Here is a 6,000-nt window from a genome sequence, read left to right as displayed (position 1 = left end):
TGGCATGCAGACTGGAGAAATGTCCACCAGAGCTATTAACAGAGATTTTAATGTTCATTTCTCTACCATACGCCACCTCCAATGTCAACAATTTGTCAATATGTCCAACCGGTCTCACAACCGCAGGACACGTGTAACAACGCCAGCCCAGGACCTCCACATCAGGCTTCTTCGCCTGTGGGATCGTCTGAGAATAGCCACCCGGACAGCTGATGAAACTGAGGAGTACTTCTGTCTGTAATACAGTCCTTTTGTAGGAAAAAACCTATTCTGATTGGCTGGGCCTGGCTCCCCAGTGGGTAGGCCTATGCCCTCCCCAGCCCATCCATGGCTGCACCCCTGCCCAGTCAAGTGAAATCCATAGATCAGGGCCTAATAAATTAATTTCAAATGACGGATTTCCTTATATGAATTGCAACTCGGTAAAATTGTTGAAATTGTTGCATGTTGGATTTATAATTCTGTTCAGTATAGTTCTATCATAACAAAGTTCTTTCAACAATGAGATGGAGTCTTGAGAGTGTTGTGCATGGGCTATAAAATACCTTGATTCTTTATTATTAAAGAATGCAGAAACTCCAGAGTGCATTGTCTGCTCTCTGCATACAGTACAATGAACCCAATGGCATTCATTCAATCACACACTCCATAGAAATCTCCTTTTGCTCCACTGGGTGAAATGTAATAAACATCTCCTGTTACCGCACATGCATTCCATCCGTGCAGCTGTGGCCACCATCTACAAAGCAGGCCTGGCTTTAGTGATGCATATGTGACCCAGTCTCACGAACAGACCTGTGTTCAACTACTATTTGAAATACTTTCAAATACTTCAGCTGGGCTTGATTTTGCTTGCCTGGCCCAATGGAACCAATAGATTAGTAATGGAAAGTGCAAACCCCTTCCATCTGTCATCCAAGGCAGGTCAAAGCAAACGCTTAATGATTTTGAATCATTTTTGAACCCAGGTCTGCTCACAGATGTTTCACCTTCTGAAACAGCACGTAGCACAAGTCCATATGTCCCCATCAGTTAAACACCATATTTCTCAAGGGTGCTATAGGGTGATAATTATATTGGATATAGGTCATTAAAGGCCCAGTGCAGTCAAAAACATGATATCCCTGTGTTTTATATATATTTCCACACAATGGGGTTGTAATAATTATGATACTGCCATTTTAATGTAAGAGCTGTTTGAAAAGACTGCCTGAAATCTCAGTCTGTTGTGCTGGGATGGAGTTTTGGCCTTACATGGTGACATCACCATGAAGTAACTTAGTTAATAGACCAATAAGAAAGGATTCCAAACCACTCTGCCAACAACAACTAATTCTCAGTTTCCCCCTCCCTACTCAGACAGTCCTATCAAAACTGTTTCTTGAGAAATTGCTCTTTGCCAAGAAGAAATACATTTTTTCTTTGACCATTTTAATTGAAAACAATCATAGTAAGGTACTTAATTGTTCCCTAGAAATTAGTTGATATTGAGATTTTAAAAAACGTCTGCATTAGACCTTTAAATTGGACTAATCTATCAAATGGAAAATTGGATGGAAATGCCAAGATGTGATTTGAGAGTTAGTCCAGGATTAATCCTTGGTAGGTTAAGAATGTATCGTAGTACGGTGACCCTAAGGGGCAAACCAGAGTCTAAACCAAACATTTCTCCTGGATTATATTTGTCTATGGAATCTTGATTCTTGATGAAGGCCAGCCTACAGCCATAGATACGCAATGACATGATAGTATTATAATGAACATTTCATAGGTCTGAGAACAGTAAAGATGCGGGATCATTCACCGGCCAGCTAATGGTTGATTTTCTATGGGGGTGGGGACCACAAAAAAATCTAAACTAATCATCAGGGGCTGCAGTGGCTTGCGGGTCTGCGTACCCACATCCATACCCACACATACAGTCAGAGCCAGCCGTAGCATTTTGGGGACCCTGAGAATTTTTTTGTTGCAGTTCTAAAGGAAGTTTGCTGCAATTCTATACATTTTGCCATGGGGTGGAGAGAAAAAAATTGAGTTTTGCAGCTAATTTCTTGAAATTCTACACATTTTGCCATAGGTTGGAAATCCGTTTTTGCAGTTTTTTTATATGATATCTGAGTGCAAGTGACTAACAAAATCAATGGAGTCCCCCCGGTCGGTAATTTGACCATGATTACTACAAGTTTAGATAGCTGGCCACTAGACTAATTTACCAATAATTAAAAAAATATATTACATGGCTAATTGAGTTTCTAACCAGGTTTGTATACAACCTTTTTATGCACGTTAAGTACAAGTCAGATTAAAAAAAATGTAATGACAGGCCTGATGGAAACAGCAAATTTGTTTGTAAACTTTCCAAATGTCGACAAAAGGTGGGATCTTTTTGTGTGTGTAAACTTAATTATGCGAGAGAAAATAACCTTTATGAGCAAATATTTATAATAACCATCATATCGAAGTAAATTTGGAGTCACGTGATGTTGTGTGTTCCTCCCACTACGATTCGGGAAAGCATAAAGTATATTAGGCTACAGATGAAATAAATGATGAGCTTCACAGGGTGGTGAAAGTGCACGTTAATGAACTTGATGCTCCTTTCCAATAAATACTGAGGATCTTAAATTCTTATTCTGGTGACATGATGATCAATGCTTGGCTTCCTTTTGACAAATAAAATAATTGAGCTATTTTGTCCATAGTAATGTCATAATGTAGGCAAGCCTACACGCACTGTATATGTGAGCTGTTGGCTAGAGTGCATGTACCAAGACCATAACTAAAAATATTTTCGGACAAAACCATTTGTAGAGTTGAAAATGTGACGTAAACTCATTTAACTTCAAATTTCTATTGGGATAGATTGGAATTTAACCACAAAAGTAATATTTATGTGCGTTATGTCATCATGCACATCCTTTTATCCTCAACAAGTCAATTATATGGAAACATCTCTGGTGGGAATTTGTGCATATTGTTTTTATGCAGATTTTTTAAATATTCAAACCAATTGTCAGTGACTGACATAAGAGAAACTGCTGATGCACAACTACATTTTGAAATTACACCTTGTGTATTCTACTATTCTCACTCTCAACAGTAAATTGAGACCCCCCCAAAAAATGTTTATTTGCTTTATTACATTGCTATTATTTATAGATTTATTTCAGGAAAACAATGTCAGGATCTGAGCCTAGCAGCCCTCCACTTCCCAGGTCAGTACATCCCCTTTTTCCAGCGCCAGGCCCGGGATTCGAACCAGCAACCTTTCGGCTACAGGTCCAACTCTTAGCCACTTGGTTATCTACCATCCAACCGTTTCTAAGTTTGGAGCAGTGAGACCGTGTCAGATGCCCTTTATTCAGATTCTCCTGAAAAATCTTGTTGGAAGTTGTCTCCCAAAGTGCTATCACTACAATTGTATGCACCACATCTGACTATTAATGCACTGGTATAAATTGCGTGTATTCCATGTTGAGAAAAACTCTGAGGTGTCTGACCTCAGATCTGGGACTGTCGTTCCCGATAGTCTGGGACTGTCGTTCCCGTGTCTCCTCATCTAAACTAAGCTTTACTCATCCTAAAATTAAATGTGTGTTTGACTGTCCTTTTATCTGGCCTAGAATTGAAACAAATTTAATTTTCAGATAAACCACCAATATGTTCTGTGGAAATGAGTTGTACGGCATCCATATTTAGAAGTTGTCGGACAAAACTCCCTCAGTTCTCAGTTTTCAAACCATTCAACACAGTATCACTGTGTCTCAAAGTGTTGGTCACTTCTGAATCATTGTTGTTCTATCTCTAACCAAAAATAAAACTAAGTATGGAAGGTCAGACCTGTAATCTGGACATGTGGACATGGTGAGTTCACTCCAGGACACAGACAAAAAGAAAATGGCCTCATAAATAATTCCCTTGAAACTAAAAGCTGTTTGTGGGGGCAATAAGTAAATAAGCTTCAGATCTTTCATCCCCATGCGTGGTTGCCTGTGTTTTATATCAGAGCATAAACACAGCTGATTTCAAGTAAAAAAGTTTAAAAAAAGAAAAAAGAAGAAGAAGTAAAACAAACTCTTGGATGGATGCACGCACACACACACACACACACACACACACACACACACACACACACACACACACACACACACACACACACACACACACACACACACACACACACACACACACACACACACACACACACACACACACACACGCACACACAGGCGTATGAAGAAACATACACAGGCATATGAAGACAGACACACACACGCACATACACGAACACAAACCACACACACAGTCCATTCACAGGTATGCTCCATCCTCCTCATATGTGCCTGAAAGCGAATTGAAGGTCTTGCAGTAAACCACAGTGCCTCGCTCCCCTCTCCTCTCTCTCCTGCAAAAGCCTTCCACGTCGTCCACTGTCTGCAGACCTACTGTACTGATACAGTATGTTTATCAGCTGGTCTGGATGGGCCAGGTGTTTTGAATGAGGGCCTCTACGTAACTTGACGTAACGCACACATACACCTCAGTGGTGGAGGACAGAGGTGATTGTGTGGATGATGGAGGTTGATTGGTGGGGTAGCCTAATAAATAACAGAAGCACCGTGCGCTGCCTTTAAAGCGCCATTTTACAGTGGGTTCTCATTTTTCAACAATAGCACTACAGCACAAAATACAATCTCGCCCCCAGTGCCAAGATCTCCAAAGCATTTCCACAGATGGAAGATAGTTATATTGCCCTGACGTACACCAGGAGTACAGGCTTATTTTATTACTGTTTGGGGAGATTTGAAGGGCCTCAAATCCTAGGTTTGAGTTTTTCTTTCAGGTGCAGAATTTCAGTCTGTCCTGAGCCCTCTACTTGTATTTCTTCAGGGAATGTGTTGACTAATTGTTTTGCATTTATGGCTTGGCTTACACTATTCTTTGGTATATATATATATATATATATATATATATATATATATATATAGAGAGAGAGAGAGAGAGAGAGAGAGAGAGAGAGAGAGAGAGAGAGAGAGAGAGAGAGAGAGAGAGAGAGAGAGAGAGAGAGAGAGAGAGAGAGAGAGAGAGAGAGAGAGAGAGAGAGAGAGAGAGAGAGAGATTGGGTTTTATGTTTGCTGAAGCTGAAATACCCTCTTTGGTAGCTGAATTCAATTAACAGAGGAATACACACTATTGGTGTAATATACTGGGATTCTGACTGACACAGTTAATTTCTCCTCGTTATTTCAGTGTTTCTTAACATGGAACAGTCAGACTGCGTCACCACCCAGAGAAAGTACAAAGATATGACCTTTCCACCACATTTCAGGAATTCAACAGCCTAAAAAAACTCATTCAAATTTAAAATGAAACTCTACTGCTCTTAGAATGTCTAAATCAGACAAATTCAAAGGTTTTTAGTTTCCTAATCTGACAAAGGTCTGTGGCACACCGCCCGTTTACTTTGATATACTGCTATCAGGAAGTTGGATCATTTTGTAACTCCTCATTGGATATAGACTGAACATTTGCAAATTAATTATCTACATTAAAACTATTTGGGATTGTATTTGGGATTTGGAAGATTTCCTATATTTTCATAATTAGACCCTTAGGTTATGTGGAAAGCTATGATCTATAGAGTATATGAAATATGGTACAGTGCAATTCAGCAAAGTAAGACAGAGCATATTTTATGCTACAGAGACACCATCCTTTACACACGCCTGGAATGAAAACATAAACACACTTCTTTACTTTGGCGAGAGAGGTGATGACACTGTCGAGGAGGCTTGTTATGATGTCGACCAGACCGAGCCCCATTCTCCTCGAGCAGATTGTTTAAATGATTGACAGCGACGGCTTGACCTCATAACAGACCATATACTGCACCAGGTGACCCCCACAGCTCAGACAGGCTCCAAACATGGGCATAATCGAGCTACCAGACTACACAGAAGACTCCACTCCTTTCCCCTTTGCTTGTGGGTAGGACAGCAC

Source organism: Oncorhynchus masou, chromosome 29 (genome assembly GCF_036934945.1).
Source record: "Oncorhynchus masou masou isolate Uvic2021 chromosome 29, UVic_Omas_1.1, whole genome shotgun sequence".
NCBI classification, from domain to species: Eukaryota; Metazoa; Chordata; class Actinopteri; order Salmoniformes; family Salmonidae; genus Oncorhynchus; species Oncorhynchus masou.
The sequence above is the reverse complement of the archived record's forward strand: the minus strand, read 5'-3'. Positions refer to the sequence as shown.